This window comes from Tamandua tetradactyla, chromosome 6 (assembly GCF_023851605.1).
Source record: "Tamandua tetradactyla isolate mTamTet1 chromosome 6, mTamTet1.pri, whole genome shotgun sequence".
NCBI lineage: Eukaryota > Metazoa > Chordata > Mammalia > Pilosa > Myrmecophagidae > Tamandua > Tamandua tetradactyla.
In genome coordinates this window covers 152230345-152249185 of record NC_135332.1, presented here as the reverse complement: position 1 = coordinate 152249185, position 18841 = coordinate 152230345, and the positions used below count along the sequence as shown (strand labels likewise).

Here is an 18841-nt window from a genome sequence, read left to right as displayed (position 1 = left end):
CCAGAGAAGGTTGGAGAGATCTTGGAGAGAAAAACCCTGGAAATGCTAATAGAGGACCCACAGAAGCTCAGAGAGGAGGCCACTGGAAGCAGGAGCTGAAAGCAATGAAACCTGGGAGCAAAGGGACAGTAGTCACCAGCCATGTGCTTGCTATCTCACAGAGGAACCTCGGATACTAGTGGCCTTTCTTCAGAGAAGGTATCATCCCGTTGATGCCTTAATTGGGGCATTTCTATTCAGTTCCTTAGAACTGAAATTTGTAAACTAATAAATCCCCATTGTAAAGCCAACCTATTTCTTGTTTATTGCATTCTGGAAGCTTTAACAAATCGAAACAAACTGAAACCAAGCTGTCTTTTGAGCTCAATGCCTTCTTGAGCCATGCTGACCTCCTTGCTGTTCCTTATGACCCCTAAGTATGTTCTCACTTGCTCTTCATTCTTTGTCTTTTACCACTCCACCTGGCATCCCTCTACATGACTGGTTCCCTCACTTCTCTCAGGTCTCTGCTCAAAAGTAACCTTATCAATAAAGACTTACCTGACCCCTTTAAAAAAAAAACAAAACTTGCCACATTCCATTTCCTACCCCTGTCCCAATGATTCTTTTTCTCCTTCCCTACTTCATTTTCTTTATATAACTTACCAACCTCTGACATATTACCTACTTGTTTAGTTTTTAAATTTTCCCCCCTCAAGCAAATTGAATTTAACCTCTGTGGGGGCAAGGATTTTTCTTTGTCCACTGATGTATCTCAGGCTCAATGTGTGAAAAATAGTAGACAATCAGTATTTGTTGAACCAATAAATGAATTGTGATAGAGATGGTGAATATGCTAAGAGGTGAAATTAAGTCATGTTTTAATGAGTTCATGTAAGTTTTCTCTCAATTCTGAAGCTCACTTGGCCTATCAGGAATATAGTAATCATTTTATTACAGAAAAAAAAAAAAGCCCAACAAAGCAATAAAAAAAACCCACGAACATTTGGAACTGCCTTCAGTATCTTCCTGATGTTTCTTTCTACTCCATAGTCATTTCTTTTGTTTGATATTTTAATCCCCTACTTTACTTCCTGCTCTGGAAATTTTGGATCATTCTTCTTTATCTTCATCTTCTACCCAAATCTTGAATATGGTTGTTGGGCCTGGTATCATTTTTCCCATTCTTGGCAGAACTTCTGTGTCCCCAGTGGCATTAGTGGTTCTCTTAGGATTATCTGGAACACTTTTAAAAATATCAGTGACTAAGTCCACTCTAGGTCAGCTGAATCAGTTTCTCTGGGATTGAGGTTCAGGCATTGGTTTCCTTGGGAAGCAAGAATTGAGGGCTACTATATGGAAGCTGAAAACATCTCAGTTTGAACTTACTCCATACTTTTGTGACAGGGAGTAACATAAACAAGATGTAAGATAGCAAGGGAAACTTGAATTGACTATTGCAATCCTCTATACAAGTGATAAGAACTGGAATTTAGAATATTCTTGATGGGGCTGGAAAGGTGATAATAGATATCCAGATACTAAGGAGGATATTGGTTATCTATTGCTATATAATAAGCCACCTCAAAACTTAGTGACTTAAAAAGCAACCATCATTTATTTTTCTCATACATTTACAATTTGGTTAGGGCTCAGTGGTGATGGCCCCCTTGGGATATCAGCTGGGGTGGCACAGAAGGGTCTGATGAATCTACTTTTAGAGTGGTTCACTCAAATGGCTGTCAAGTTGTTACTGGCTATGACTTGAAGCTTAGCCAGGGCTGTGGGCTGAGAACTTTAATTCCACTCAAAATGAGCTTCTCCAGAGCCTGTACTTGGGCTTCCTTTCAGTATGGTGGTTGAGTTCCAAACACATGCCCAGGAGAACAAAAGTACTGTGAATATCACTCTCACTTCCGCTATGCTCTATTAATTGAGGCAGTTACAAAGGTTAACTTAGATTTAAGAGAAGAGGACATATACTCCATATCTTGATAGGGAATGTCAAGTTCAAGAACAAATATGGGATAGGGGACATTGTTATGGCTCCTTTAAAACCTCCAGTCTGCCACAATCTTGAGGACTGCTTGGAAGGAGACAATAAATAAAGTGAAGAAGGGCAGATAAAAGTCATATAAACAAAAGCGAACTTAAGAGTATGCTTATTAGAATTATTACCAAAACAACATATTATTATTAGCCAAGGCTGTGGGGAAATACTGTTCATATTATTAGTTCATACAACTTAGGAAGTAGTTCATTTGATATGCTTTGTTTAGCACCTAGATTGGACATTGACAATTGATAATGTTTTTGGAAGACTGATAATAGTTTTCTAAAAGATTTGGAGGCTTTGGATGCTTAGGTTGTTTTTACACATTGGTCCTATTAAATTATTTGACATAGAATTAACATAGAAATCAACTTAAAAAACTAATAAACTTAGTAAAAAAATAAAACAACACAAAAGAAATAAAAACCAATTACTGAAACTTGGATGTCTTTGCTTTTAAAAAGAAAAACCTCATGAATTTTATTTTAAAGAAAATAGAAAGCCAATTCTTCCATCTCACTATGATTATTTTAAGGAATAATGCAGAGGATTTCCTGACTTAACTCTAATTCATCTTCAGTTGTATGCTTCCATGTTTGAGGATGCAGATGGGCCCAGTGTCTTTGACTTAGGCAAATTTATCACTTGTTAGAAACATTCAAGAAATGGCATCTTGAATAATTTTGAATAACCTCCCTGTGGGAGTCCTATGGTCAATTGCAATAAATGTTATATGATGTTAGTGACTTTGATGAGTTGTAGCTAAGAGAACATAGTGGCATGCACTCCAAAAGAGGGGTTCACACCTGCTTTGCCTTGCCCATTGAGTGATATCTGGGTTCACAAAGTACCATAAAGCAGAACTATGAACAAAGTGGAGATCGAAACGTCCTTGTAATGGTTTTATCACAAGATTAAATTTACCACACACCCTGGTTGCATATTCTCCTAGAATGATATGCTCACATTGCTGCCCGATGTGTTGTTTTTGCCAAAGTGCAAACTGTGTGACTCGTGAAAATGCTAAAATTATCAGGTATTTTAATATTAGGAAAAGAGGTCCATGGAAAACACCATGGACATATTTTCAAATTTAGTAGATTTATCAAATGTGCTCTGTGTAAAAACATAGTGCCAAGGGGGATTAGAAGCTTGTTCTGATTTGGATCAAATTTTGATGTAAGAGTTAATATCGTAATCATCCTTTTTGTTAGTTTAGTACTTCACTTTCACTCTGCCAGGTTTACAAAGCTGCACATTTTTACAACTTGACTCATCAAGTGGTGTTTTTTTATTGCTACTTTCTCTTTCCTCTGGCTTTCATTGATTGTCTGAATACACATGGTAAAATCATCACCATGAGCTTTGAAGACATTTATTAAAATAATGCATTTGCGAGAGGAACTTTTATGAGACTTGTGGCTTATAAACTCCTTGATATATTTACACCAGATGATTGGCTCTTAATCTGTGTAGGGTGGGACAGGCCCTAATGCTTCCTGGATAAGACAAGAGAAGTTTTAAATTTAGCAGTTGTTTAATGGGGTGCACAGTTCCCTCTCAGTAAGTAGGACCCCCACATTTATTACTTTTTTCCACCCAGAATAAAGTTAGAATGTGCATGTGTGCTAGATGGTTCTCTTGGAAGAAATAACAGTCAGTTACAGCTTTGAGGGTGGATTTCCTGAGTAAACCAAACTTGAATAAACATTTATGGTGTGTGTATGTGTATGTGTGTGTGTGTGTGTGTGTGTGTGTGTGTGTGTGTAAAAGATGAAGAATGCATCTCTCAAAGATTATAGAAGCACAGGAAGAATTTCTCTTAGGTAGTGTTCTTATGCTTGGATGATTGTTCAACATAGTAAAATAGCTTTTGGCCGAGGAACAAACACAATTACTAAGTACTTTCTACATGCATGTCAGGTGCTGGCTAGTCATTGGAGAATCAAAGATGAATACAGTCAGGCTCACTCCCTTGGGGAAGTTGCAGTGGGGGTGAAGAACTTGGTTCAGAGGTAAAGAACATGAACCCACCACCGTGCGTGCTGGGGTGGCCGCCTGCAGGGAGGATCTTGGGAAAACCCTAGGAGAGGCAGATGCTTGAACTTTCCTTGAAGCAGGATTAGGGGCTGTCCAGGCAGGAAGGGCAGGACCTTATGTTCCAGGCAAAGAACCATGTAGAAAAAGCACTGAGGGGGAGAGGACATATGTGCAATCCAAGAGCCAAACTCCAAGAACCTGTATGAAAAAGCAGCAGGGAAAGATGAGGGTGGCCTAGAGAACAGGGAGAGTGTGAGACTCAGGGTAAAGGCTGGGAGGACTGAAGGGTTAACAGTTCTGAAAAATGAAGGGGAGAAACTAGCACTGCCAATTCAATAATGACACCGTTTACAAGTCACCCTGGCCAGCGGCAGCCTAGCAGAGCAGCGAGAAGCAAAGCCTGTGCAGCCAGACTGCCTGGTTGGAATCGTGGCTCTGTCAATTGCTGTGGGACTTTTGGCAAGTTACTTTACTCTTCATCAAGCAAAGGGAGATGGTCCCAGCAATGTGAGGTTGGCACCACAAGGAATGTATGTGTTAGTATACAGCAGGAGCCTAGGATAGGGCCTAACACATGGTGAGTGCTATCTAAATGTGATTAAAGATGGAGTTCTACATCATTTTCACAAACACAAGAGAGCGAGCTGGATGATATGATGCCTACCGTATCAGTTAAAGGTGTGAACAGGGATGTAGAATGACTACAGGAGACCTAGAAAACAGGATTAATTATGGTGATAATCTTATGCATTTTACATAGTATCAATTAAAGCACTCTGTGCAGTTCTGTTGTCTTGCTGTCTGGTAGAGGCTTAAAGCCAGCAGAGCTAGTAGTTGGGAAGGGAAGATGGACCTGAAGACAAAGGAAAACCTGGAACCTACCTGTTTCCCACTCCACCAAGTCTCCATCCTTGATGGTGCAAGTGACTTTTGGGGGAAGCCGGTGCCCTTCCCTACAGAGCTGCTCTCACACCTGGCCCAGGATGTAGAGAAGATGAAGGACGATCCACAAGGGGAGCTGGCGGTTCAAAGAGATAATGTGTGCGCTGACACAGCTCCTACCTTGTATGAAATTTCAGAGCACAAAAATGGCTGCTGCTTCATTTCTGCCTTTTAAATTGCCACAGATTTCTCTTGTAGCCAACCTACACTCAGAAGTATGCAGAAAATGAAAATCTGGGAACTGTATGTCCAGTTTAGCTTAGCAACTGCGTACAGTCCGCACACATACATATTCAAACTGGCTGCCGCATGAAGGTAGGACCCATGCCCTCTCCTTTCTTAAAATGTTCAGTTTCAAGGTTACAAGAGTGAACAGATACTTCCACCTCAAAATTAAGAACTAATACTAGTAACTGCTGCAACTTATTGAGTACCTACCTCACTGTGCCCTAAGGGCTGTGCTAAAGGTTTTGGGAATCCCCTTTGAGGCAAAGTGTTAGGGAGGGTAAGTGAAAACAAACTCTGAGCAAGTCAGTCCTCTGTGGTTTTAAATCACCAAGAAGTTGAAAGGAAAAGCGGTTGTCTTTCCAGGGATATGGTGTTGTAAAAGTAAGCATATACTGGGACAGCCAGAACTCTTGATTGTTCTTCTGTTTTCCATACATCTGGTTCTCCCTCAGCTTCTCCATCCAGGTTAACATCACCTCCATCCACTTGAGTTCCACTCATAACTTAGGACTCTTCCTTGAGCCTTCCCTTTTCCTTATCCCCTACATCATATTAGTTAGCAGATCCTCTCCACACTGCCTGTAATACATGTTCTGAGCACATGCACCTGCTACTTTCATTTTAGTCCAAGCCACCAACTTCTCTTGCCTGGGCTGTTGGAATAGCTTCCTACCTGATCTCACCCTTTCTACTCTTAACCAACCGCCTTGCCCCACAATCTCCATGCAGAAGTTAGGGTGACCTTGTAAAGATTTAGATCATATCATGTTTTGCTGATGCTGAGTCTTCCACTGGCCCTCCGTAAATCATAGAATAAAATATGAAGTTTTTTTCCTGGCCTAAAAATCCTTGCATGAGCCCGACTTCCTCCAACTTTGATAACATCATTTCCTGACCCATTTCTCCTCTTTAGGTAATGTGAAGTGCTTTTGCTTTTCACACATACCGAGCCTGCTTCCACCTACATACTTTGCTCTAGGTCAATGGTTCTCATCCAGAGATGAACTCAAATCCCAGTTGTACCACTTTCTGACTTAAGATAATCTGGGCACATTACTTATCCTCTCTGTGCTTTGGTTTTTCTTTCTTTCTTTTTTCATTTAAAATCTGGAGCTATTAATAGTGTACCTACTTCACAGAGATCTCAGCTCAGATTCTGCCAAAGTGGTAATTCTGAGAAATGGATTATGCTTGGGTGGTGTATTTTGGGAAGTGATGCCAGGGAACCATTAGATCACTCAACTCAGGGACTGGAGGAGTACACAGTAAGGCAGGCTGATGGGTGGAGGTGGTAGTGCATGCGATTGAGCTAGATCCTCCTGGGGAAAACTGCAATGGTTCTATTGGGCCGTCCCTACAAAACGGTATAGAAGGCAGCTCTGAATTACCTTCCTGAGAAAGAGGAGAGAGGAATATTGATCCATTATTTCCCTAGTCCCATTTGTCAAGGATCTCTCAGGGGATTTAACTTCTTTGCACTTGCAGGTTTATCTGGATACCAGGCTTAGTGGGATCCCCAGGCATCCTACCCAGCAGAGGCACAGATGTCTGGCCAAAAGCCATGGTGGGCAGTGAAGCCAAGGCAAGGTCCGGAAGGTCTCCTCAGGCACACAGAAGCCAGAGCACAAAGGTGGCTTGAGAGTATGAGAACCAGGGACATAAAAGATGTCAGGGACATCAGCTGTTCTGAGCATGGAAAGATAGGTACAGCACCTACGATAGTATCTGGCACATTGGTAGTGCTCGATAAATATTTTATTCATTGTTTTATGTAAATTATTTTATATTAACGTCTTATTGACTTCCTTTTAATAAGGATTGATGGTGTTATTATTTGATAAAAAGAACACTAGGTAGGGATTTGGGAAACTTAGTTCCTAACTAGCATGTTTGCCTGATAAACCTGTCCATTCTTTCATTTTTAGAATGTAGGTTGGATGCACAGTACAAGGTGCTGAGCTCTTTCACTTGGCAGTACAAAATGGTTAGGCATAGCCTGGTTCTCAAAGACTTAAAATCTATGGGGGGAAATAAACCAGGTTTGTGTACAGCTCAAACACAAGTCAGAAAATATTACCACATTTCATGTATTCTAAGATTCACACACCCCTCCCTCTAACCCGGGATTTGAATATCTCTGAAATTAGGGTTGTTGTAACTGATGGCATCTCAGATTTGATAAAATAAGATACATTTTACAAGAAATCAACAGATTTCTCTGGGAATCAAAAGGAGTGGTGGATAATTTCTAGCTTGTGAGCTCAGTGAATGAGGAAATATAGAGAATGATAAGAATATTAGGCATAGCAAGTAATATTAGATTAGAGGGTGTCCTTCTGGGGACCTTTGTTTTTTCCTCTCTAAAATGAGTGGATTAGACTAAACTAGAAATTCTTCTCTTTATAGCTTGAGGTTTAGTAGAAGATCTTGAAGTCTTACCTGGTAGATTTGAAAGACTCTTATAGTTGCCATAGTCTTTTGCCCAACCTGTTCTTTGCACAGAGGTTTATCAGGTCTTCCAATAAGATGGAGAGTCATTTAGCAGTGGAACCCCCCATGGTGCTTTTAGGTGCTCCCCAGGACTGTAGCCCCTACTATAGCTCTTATGAGGTGATGGATACCTGCCAGTGCCTGTTTATTTCCTTGAGACTATAAACCCTGTCGTGCAGGAACTGTGTCTGTTGGGTGCAGAATTATGGCCCCCGCACCGGGAACAGTACCAACATGAGAAGGTCCCATTGGTACTGGGTGAATGAATGTTAAAAGGTAATAAACCCTTTAGCAGACCCTACTAATACCTTGCTTGGATGCCCAGGTAAACTCAAGCCTTTAGACAAGGAGGAAAGTAGGGAGGCACTGCTGCATAAGCTGCTAAGGGCCTCCAGTACTTCATAACATGAGGCATTTTTCTGCGTTAAACAACTCTCATTTTTGTTGTTTGTTTTTGACTTGTGATTGAAAAATTCCAACCTGACCTTTCTTCTTTTTTTCCTGCAAAAAGCAAGACCCTGCTAAAGGTTTCAGCAGTATCTCAATGTGGTTTAGACCACACTCAAATGCTCGAGGATAGAAATTATACTAGGTTCAATGCACTTCACAGGACTGGCCTATCTTGATGAAAAAGTAAAGAGATGTAACTCTCATGGCTGATTTTTAAAAATTAGTTTTGCGGCTTCCATTTTTGGAAAAAGCCTTAAGGGATATCACTGGGTAGGAAACAATATGATGAGACAGCATTAGAGGAGAAAGAAAATGTCACATTTAACTTGTGCAGAACATTCAGAGATAAACCAGAAATCTTCCCAGTTGGTAAAACAAACAAGCAAGAGCTGGTGAACTAGACCTAAGCAGTCCTGCCAAAGTCAAATCGCCCACGGACACTTTGCAGACTCTTACTCATTTCTATTTCATTTGATTTTTTCCCCCTGTCTTTCCAATACCTCCATCATCTTTAATCAAGCATAAAATTAAACTGGGAAGCAATGTTTTCTGGTTTCTAGTCTCTTTTTACATCCTCATCAGAATCTAAAATTATTTCTGAGCAAGTATTCATATCTAGAAGATAATATTCTGAACTTTTCTTACTATGAGAAGAATTTTATGTCCTTGGGAAAAATGTTTTAAACTAACCGATATTATTACTGCTCTTTTCATAAAATAACATCACTTGACTAAAACAAACAATACAATAAAGCAAATGTTTGGAGCTTTTAAAAAGCACTGTGGTCACTATGATACAGAGGTTGCAGATTATTTCCCCATGGTTCAGATTGGTCACAACAGTGTTTTATTTATCTATCACGGGGTTGTTAAGAAATTTGGTCCAAAATTTAATATTCAGTTATTATATAAACATTTTAAATTTTTTTCTCTCTTGAAAGAACTGTAAAGCTCTGCTACTCCAGGACTCTTTTATTCTGCAATTGTTCATGTAGTCAGCAAATATTTCCTGCGTGCCTCCCGTGAGCCAGGCTCTACACGGTGGCAGTTACCTGGAACTGCCATCACATTAATCGGGGGTGTCACATTAATTGGTGGTGGTGGACTGTGTATAACCATTCAGTGACCACAGTCCAGCCATTTTATCGAGGCCAAATTTCAGATGCTATTTCTCACTACTCTTGCACTGTGGATTTTCTCATGATGGAGAAAAAGAATCTTTGTATTGATGTGTGTCAGAGGCACACCTATCCATCAGATATTTGCACCCTTTCTTTCATAGGGCAGAGTTGCCATTGTAAAGTGGTTTCTTAGCTAGATACTACGTTATGCAACCCCCTTTTTCTCCAGACGAGATATGACAAATTCTCATCGATGGAACGGAAACAGAAGTCACGCATTTCATTCTGGAGAGGGCTTTTAAGAAAAAGAATTAGGGCCTCTTCACTCTCCTTTTCCCCTTTTGAAGGCTAACGTGAAATATCTTAGACCCTCAGAGCTGCAGGGTGGGAGAGCCTTCCAGGTGGAAGGAAGGCACCCCCTGACCTTTCACAAACATATGCATTGGGCTGTTACATTGGGATTTATTTGATACCAACTAGCATTGAAACAAGTGATAAAATCATGTATTTTACCAAAATTGGAAAAATAAAGGATTATTCAAGAGAGTGATGTGCTTCACAAATAGAAGAAAGAATCATTTGCCCATATCGATAATTTAAAATACTTATCTGACCCCTGCAGTCCTTAGAATCTGAGTTCTTTTCCTCAATGAAATAGTTCAGAACACTGGTTTCCCTGTAATTTCTTCCTTGGTCAACTCCTCAATTACAATAATGAAATTAGTCATAAAATCAACAAAGTTGAAAACAAAATCTTAAAATTTTAGACAAAAGTAAGTAGTTTCAGAAATCCATTTTCAAACATTTCATATTCGTACTTAAGGAATAGAAGGATTCAAAGTCTAATCAAATCAAGAATTCTTAGAATCAAGGGAGGTCCACCATGATTTAATTCTACTCTTTATATCTTATGTGTGAATTCTCTCAGTTGTGACCTCTGAATCTCTCGTTTTTGTATGCACTGCACACTCTCAGTGATTGGGAGCTCCTTACCTCATAAGACAGCCTTCAGTCTTTACTGTTAGAACATTTTTATCATTTTCCATAAGAATCTGTTACCTGATAACTTTCTAGTTACTGTGATTCTATTCGCAAAAGCCTGTGAAGGGGTGGGCTGTGGTGGTTCAGCTAGCAGAGTTCTTGCCTGCCAAGCCGGAGATCCGGGTTCGATTCCAGATGCCTGCTCGTGCATTTAAAAAAAAAAAAAAAGCCTATGAAGTCATGTAAGTCCTATTTCTCTCGCATATTTCCATGCAAAAGCCCTTTAATTATCAGAAGATAGATGCCAGATGTCATGTCCTCTACTAAATGTTAACTTTTCCAGACCAGAGACCCTTGGTTCTTTTAACCGCTACACATATTTATTGTGACATCACAATCCTGATTGGCTGTTTAAGTAGCACTCCAGACTGTTGAAACTATTCAAACTGTTGTCAACTACATATCCTAGATCTTTCTGGAAAGTATAGCTCAATATTTGTTATTTTTTGTTTCAGCTGAATATATTAACCCTTCATCTATCACTATGAAGTATTTCTGAAACTTTCCTACATCTTGGTACTTAACAAATTATTCTGAGCTGAGAGGAAATTTGATTTGATCTGCAGGAGAACCTATACATTTATTCTTTAAGAATAAACTAGAATTTGTTTCATAAAAGATTCAGAAGCAACTTCACATTTAGATTTCTTCCACTGCCATTTTAAAAATTTTTGAACTTTTATTTTGAAATACTTTCAAACTTACCAGACAGTTAAAAATTAACATAAAACCCATACAGAGAATGCCACATATCCCTATGCACACAGAAACCCAGAGCACCAATTATAATATTTTGCCACATTTTCCATATCATTCTATCAATTAATCAGTCAAGCCATCTATCTATCAATCTACCTGTCTCCTCTATCAATTCATTTTCTGAACACTTGACTGCACATTATATACATCATGCTTCCTGAAAACTTATTACTGTCATGTGCATTTTCCAAGAACAGGGATAGTCATTTATGTAACCAGTTTAACTATTCAAGAAATTTAACATTGCTATAAAGCTTGTAGTCTATATTCCAATTTTTCATATGCCCTGTTTTAGTTTACTCCTGCCAGAATGCAGTATACCAGGAACAGAATGGCTTTTAAAAAGGGGAATTAAATAAGTTGCAAGTTAACAGTTTTTAGGCCATAGAAATGTCCCAATTAAAACAAGTCTATAGAAATGTCCAATCTAAGGCATCCAGGGAAAGATACCTTGGTTCAAGAAGACTGATGACGTTCAGGGTTTCTCTTTCAGCTGGAAGGGCACATGGTGAAGTCTGCTAACTTTCTTTCCTGGCTTCTTATTTCATGAAGTACTCTGGGATGCATTTTCCTTCTTCATCTCCAAAAGCTGTTGGCTGGTGGACTCTCTGATTTATGGTTCTTCAGTGTTCTCTGCTCTCTCAACCTCATGGCTTTCTCTCTTATTGTTCTCTAGCGTTTTCCAAAGTGCTCTTCTTTTAAAGGATTCCAGTAAAATCAGTCAAAGCCACCTGGAATGAGTGGAGACACCTTTAATACCCACCCTTAATGAGTTGCATCTCCATGGAGATAATCTAATTTAAGTTTCTGATGTGCAGTACTGAATAGGAATTAGAAAAAATCGTTGCTCCCATAAGGTTGATTAGGATTAAAACATGGCCTTTCTAGGGTACATAAACCTTTTCAAGCTGGCACATGTCCCCAAAATGCCTTTGGGTCTTTTCTCCTCACTATCCAAGATCACATATTACATCTGATTATCATTGTCTCTTAGTTGCTTATTCTTACTTTTTCTCTTAATATAGGAGTATATGTACAAAATAAACTTCCTATCTCATTCCCAAACATACCATTCAATGGGATTAATTGTATTCACAATGTTGTGGTACCCTCCACTGCCATTTTGAAGCAGATAATTATTTTCCAATATCCTCTTCACAATTCTGAATTATCGTTAAACTCCTGCATTTCTAAACGCTTTTTCTTTCTTATGAATTTCTAAACCTTTCTGTGTTCTGATTTTGTGCAATTTGAGGAAAAGGACCATTTTTTCCATGTATCTCACAGGAGCCATCATGGTTGTGATAGTCCACAAAAATTAGTGAAACAAAAATTAAACTCTCATTTTTAACCATTCAAACTTTCCTAGAAGAGAAAACTTCTGTCTTACCTAGCTCAGATAATTTATTCTAGACCAGTCTAGATGATCCTGAAGTTCCTTCAGATGAGTTTAGATATTATACTTTGAGTCAATACCCAGTTGGAAACTCTACAAGTCAAGCTTCTTTTCTCTGTAAGAGTCTCCCCATTCTCACTTCATGATTCTAATTTCCTTTGATGCAGGAACTCCCATAATGTGATGGTGCCGAAAAGGAAGCAGGAGCCTAATATGTATGATCGCCTGCTCATCAGTACTAGGACTTAAGCCAAATAGTCTGGAAGGGGTTTTTGCTGGTACCATCTACTAGAGATCTCAATAGTTTTGATGACCAGCTGCTAAAAACCCTCACAGCAGTGGTGACCATAATGCTGGCCGAACAGTGTGTCACACTGGATGGTTTGGGTGCCCCGTTGAATCTCCCCAAAATTTCCTGGCATGGGTAGTCCCTTGACCTTCACCTTAGGAAGTCTTACACGTAATTCCGTAACTCATGCCAGGGTCCTTCTTTGGGGCTAATGTATTGACTAATGTTCTTGGCTAATATGGGCTGACAGCCCATAAAATTTAGAATTCTCAGGTGGGCCATGGTGGCTCAGCAGGCAGAGTTCTTGCCTGCCATGCTGAAGAGCCCGGTTCGATTCCTGGTGCCTGCCCATGCGGACAAAAAAATTAGAATTCTTTTCTCTTAATTTCAAAGAAAACTATGGATGATCCTTCCCCTTTCCAGCCTAGATGAGTCTGTGCCCTCTTCACTTAGGACCTCACCCAGGTGAACCTGTAGTTTCTGCTGCTGAGCAGCAACTCTCTAGGAGTGATTATTAATCCCCTAAATCCTGAGGCCTTCCCCAATCTCTTGAGGGCTTTTTTTTTTTTGTATACCATCTCTTTCCCCTAGAATCACCCCTGGGATAGGTGGAGTAATACAAATTGCTCTGCTTCTCAGCATATTCCCCTCTACTCTCTTCATCCCATTTTACAGTTGGGGAAAGATCCCAGCTTTTCAGTTTTGTTGCATGTCCCTCCCACTTTCATGCCTGATGAACTATATTTTACATCTGGTAATTTTAGCTAAGCTTATTTATTGGTGGTGTATAGATGGGAGATGGAGGTAAAGAAAAGAACATGACTGATATGTGATTTAAGTTTGGGCCATAACTGTTACTCAGTTATATAGGGTTAGCAGAGATAACTTTAATGATGTCATTTTATCGGCCCTTTTTCTCAAAGCATGCTGACACTCAGGAAGGTGGTCAGGTTAATAAACTGAGGATTTGTGTTTGATGAAATACTTGTTTGACAAAAATGAAGAATTGAGGAATTAACTCACACAATGTGCACACTTAAAAAACAATTCTGGAAACCATGTTCCTCTTTTTCATCTTTTACAAAGCTGTTCTTGAATTTGACAGTTTCATAACTCTGATAAGTGGAAAATAAAGCTTATCTCTCAGACTGTCTGTATATAGTAAGTCATTTACTATACGGGGATATAAAAATAAGACCTGTTCCTTACCTTGAACCCAGAATGGTTTCTGCATTTTTAAAAGGGTGTGAAAAACAACAACAACAAAGGAACAGAGACTGTTTGTGGCCCACAAAGCCTGAACTATTTACTGTCAAGGCTTTCTTAGAAAAATGTTGCCAAATTCCTGCTTAACAGAGCTAATTATCTGCACACCTGTAGGTGACATTTTAATATTTTTTTATTATTTTATTTATTTTCATCACTTTACATTTATTACTTTGTTATTTTTGTTATTAATATGATTTAATCTTCAACTTTTGAGATATTTCATCTCATTATCAATGACTGTTTGGATCTGAATCTGTTCATTAACTTTTGACCTCTCCTTTTTCCTATACAAATCTGGCATCACTTCTCAATTTATAGTCATTGATTCAGGCAGATTTTAAACTTTGTTTTCCTGACAGCTGTATTAAGTAAACAGTTTACATTTTTCAAAATATCTGGATTGTCATGCCATTTGCCTTAAATTGAGTCGTCAAGTCAGTCAAAATTATCAGTGTGTATACACATACACATATGTGTTTACATAAGCATATAAATCTGTTTTAGTTTTCTAAGCTGCTCAAAGCAGATACCATAAAATGGATTGGCTTTTAACAATGGCACTTTATTAGCTCACAAGCGTACAGCTTTGAGGCTGTGCAAGTGTCCAAATCAAGACATCATCAAGATGACACTTTCTTCTAGAAGACTGTTACTGGTGATCCTGGGCTTCTCTGTCACATTGCGAGGCACCTGGCAGTATCTGCTGGTCTCTCCCTTCCCTTCCGGGTTTCCTTGCTTCTGGCTTCTTGCTTCCATGTCTTTCTTTCTTCCTGTCTGTATTCATCCTGTTTATAAAGGACTCTAATAGATTATTAGAAGCCATGCTGAATGAGGTGGGTCGCCCCTTAAGTTCAGTGGCCTCACTGAGAGTTCCTCCTTGCCATGGGTCCACAGCTACAGGAATAGATGAGCTTTAAGAATATGATTTTCTGGGGAGCAAACAGTTCCGGACCACCACAATACCCTCTAATATATGTACATACATATATTTTATCTATATATACCTGTGTGTATTCTCTCACTCTCTATACTGTGTATATAGTTACTATCCAAAATTCTGGGAAAAGCTTAGCGTGTAAAAACATTAGATTGTCCTCAAATTGACTTACTGCTGTATTTCAACACCGTCAACTTAAATTTAGTGCATTTTACCATACATTTTTGGAAAGAGTTGAGTCATAGACATTTAATCTAAATATTTTCTCAGGATATTAAAGAAAAATATTATTTAAAAAGCAAGGGAGTTTTAAGTGTTTCGATTAAAGCCACACTTACATCTGAATTTCCTGACTGTGAAGGGTCTTGATGGATTATGTCGCTTTTGTGTGAAAGGAGTTAGGATTAGAAGTGTTTTGGTATGTCAAATTTGTATACATAATAATTCAGATACTCTTAAAGCTAGTCCATCACAACCCATATGCTTTCCTTTGCTGCTTGAATTATTCGAAACCTGCTATTTGTCTGTTGATTGCACTTTTCTTGTATGAAACAGGAATAACGTAATCATTAAAGCATGCTAAAACATATAAATGATTTTTTTAAAGAATATTCCTGTCAACTCCAAAGAAGATTAGGACCATATTAGAGTTCTCTCACTTCTGCAAATATGCCAAACTCTTTCCTTCCACAGGGCCCTTTGTTGCCTCTCTCCTGGGATGGGCTTCCAGGTCTTTGTACAGGTGCTTCTCTCATTTTGTACCTGAAGTGTAGGATCAATGCAAGAGGTTCACGATTATCCCAATTACATTCACCCAAGCCATATCTAGAAGTTGAGGGGTGCTAGAGCAGGAGTCATTGGAGTGTCCTTCCGTCCTTGGTGGAAAAACATTAGATTTGTTTTATGTAGAAAGTTTTTCAGGTTGTCTGATTTTTGCTTTCCAAAATTGACAGTGTGTAAAATACTCTTTCAGAAAGTGAGATAATGTGTTCAGTGGGAACATAGCTGAAAAAGAGAGTTGCTCTTCCACATGGTCTCTGCCAGGAAAGTCTGCTCGAAACCACCAAACATAAGCTCACATCATATAATCCAGTCCAGGGAATAACATCCTTTTTGATCCTCTAAGGATTAGTACAAAAGTAGAGCAGTTATTCCTTTATAAACATTGACATTAGAATTTGGCCTGGAATATTTAAACATATACATATGATAAGACACTGGTATACATGCCTAGACTCTGAATGCGAGTTGTTAATAGAGTTATAATTCTATAGTGTTTACAAATTTTGCTAAGCAAATTTATAGCTGATAAATTAGTTTTGGAATCATTTCCTGGGGTCAGGCTATTGCTCATTAACAATGATAAAAGACAAAGTCTGGGGTTGAATATATGTTAATCTCTCTTTTCCTCTTTGTGTATATATGTATCTTTGATGGTTTTTAAGCAATAACTTTTCAATTAGTTTTTGTATGTATTTTTTTAAAGTTTTTATTATGAAATATAACATATACTCAAAAAAGCAATAAATTTCAAAGCACATTGTAACAAGTTGTTATAGAACAGGTTTCAAAGTTTGGTATGGGTTACTGTTTCACAATTTTAGATTTTTCCATGTAGCTGCTCCAAGATACTGGAGACTAAAAGAATTATCAGTGTAATGATTCAGCAGTCATACTCATTTGTTAAATCTTTTCTTCTGTGTTATAACTCCTCCTTCTCCTTTGATCCTTCTACCAATCTTTGGGGGTATTTGGGCTCTGCCCTTTCTTACTCTTTCATGTTGGAAAGGGGTATATGTGTTTTTACGCTGACCTCTCATAATGTGAAACATCAATAGACTTATCCACAGTTATGACAATGTTAATAGTAGGATAGGTGAACACATTTTCAATTCCTAGTGACCTGCACATGACATTTATATATATATATACATACATATAATATATTATATTTATATATATATTTTATCTAATATCACTTCAGCCTTCCATCAAAATCGTGGTAATTAGAGATGAACAAGGTATTTGTCGTTTGGCCATTTACCCTCTGATACAGAATGATTCCCTAGAGTATATTTTCTGGTTCATCTTATTATAGTTGTATAATTTAAAGAAGAAAGTTGCTACCATTTACCAACAGAAAATGTTTCCAGATGCAGTGTCAAGTAGAAAAAACAGAATTTGGGTTGAAATATCAGGGTCCCAGTCCCAACTCAACTATTTAGTAGCTAAGCAGTCATTTAATTATCTGTGAAAATAAGGATGATAATAATACTTTACGAACTAGTAGAAGGAGTCAGATGAGATGTTGTATAAGAAAGTATTTGGGAAAGTGCTAGACATAAATTAATATCAATTATTTGGCTTCTTTCTCTTCTGTTCCCTATTAAATGGAATTTTATAGCCTGCATTCTTCACAAAAGAGAAATTAGTCCCAAGGGGGCAAAAATTGGTTCTTTTTTATATATGTGTTTTTTTTTTAATTAGAAAAGTTGTAGGTTTACAAAAAAAAATCATTCAGGGAATTCAGAGTTCCCATGTATCCCCCTAAGCCCCCACCACGTGCAATTTTCACTGTTAACACTTTGCTTAATGTGGTAACTTTGTTACACCTAAAATTCACCTAAAATTTCCCCTTGTTGCTACACTCAAATATATAATGTTGTGCTACCATCATCACCATCTATTACCAAACTTTTCCATCACCCCAAACAGAAACTCTGTACCAATTAAGCATTGACTCTCTATCCTCTACCCTCTTCCCCGGCCACTGGTAAACTGCATTCTAGTTTCTGACTCCCTGAATTTGCTTATTCTAATTATTTAATACCAGTGAGTTCATAAAATATCTGTCCTTCTGTGTCTGACTTATTTCACTCAACATGATGTCTTCCAGATTCATCATGTCACATGTGTGAGAACTTTATTTCCTTTTTTATGGTTGAATAATATTCCATTATATTCATATAGTGCATTTTGATGACCACTTGAGGGAGGTGAAGAAAACCTTACTCTTTTTACAAGTACAGCTATCCATATAGAACACTTACAGGTATACAGTTTACCTGTGGTATTACAGTTTTATGAGGAGGGCAATTAGGGGGAAAAATGTTTAAAACGCCTCCGTAACTGCTAAGGAAATGCAGAAGAGCTTGAGAAACACTGCTTTTTCGGGTTGAATGTCAGACGTACATTCTAGTCCACTAATTTAGTGTAGAAGAAATGCAGTTTTGTTGTTCTTGTTCTTCGGTTAGCAAATTTGTTTTTTATTTTGGGCTCCCATTTTGCCAGGAGGAATAAATGTAATTGGAGCTAATACAGAGTCTCCCTGTCCTCCTTTCCCCCCTCCCCAGGGTCACATCTCTTTTCTGGGGGGCTTATGTAGTAACAAGATTTGGGGGACCTGCCTTCTCATTGGCATTCCAAGATCTCTGTGGAACTGGCCCCGCTCGCTCCCTCTGCTGCTTCTGCACCTCTCTTCAGTGCACAGGTCAAAACTGGCAGTTTCTGTGCTTCCCCAGCATTGCAGGAAACTTGACAGAAATCCCAGAGGCCTTCTCCACCTAGATTGTCCCTCCAGATAGTTCTGCTCTGTTCACCTTGTTGAGCCTGAGGAACTTCAGGGATTTTACCCACTTTCTGGGCTTTGTCCAAATACAGGAGCAAGGGTTCCTCTGCAATTAAATTGGTCCGACCATCTCTGATTTCTTTATGTTTCCCTCTACCCCGCCCCAAGGTTCAGCCCAAGGGTAAAGGGTGGGGTGGGGTATGCAGAGTGTAAGTCCATTTTCCTTTGGAAACATTCTCAAAGAATTATCCTTTTCAGATTTTTTAGAAGTGCGTTTTG

General features: G+C 38.6%; 2 long non-coding RNA genes across 9 annotated transcripts in view; one reads left to right on the top strand and one right to left on the bottom strand.

Moving 5' to 3' along the window:
• Positions 1–18841, top strand: part of LOC143688954 (uncharacterized) — a 214577-nt gene that overhangs the window by 147934 nt on the left and 47802 nt on the right. The gene's annotated exons all lie outside the window — the stretch shown is intronic.
• Positions 1397–10649, bottom strand: LOC143686432 (uncharacterized). Of its 2 annotated transcripts, none has more exons than XR_013177137.1 (3): positions 10297–10649; positions 4955–5090; positions 1397–2065 (listed from the first exon to the last, which is right to left on the bottom strand). It is a non-coding gene; the product is annotated as an uncharacterized LOC143686432 (long non-coding RNA). The 2 variants fall into 2 exon arrangements; XR_013177136.1 differs by having other exon boundaries at positions 1397–2062.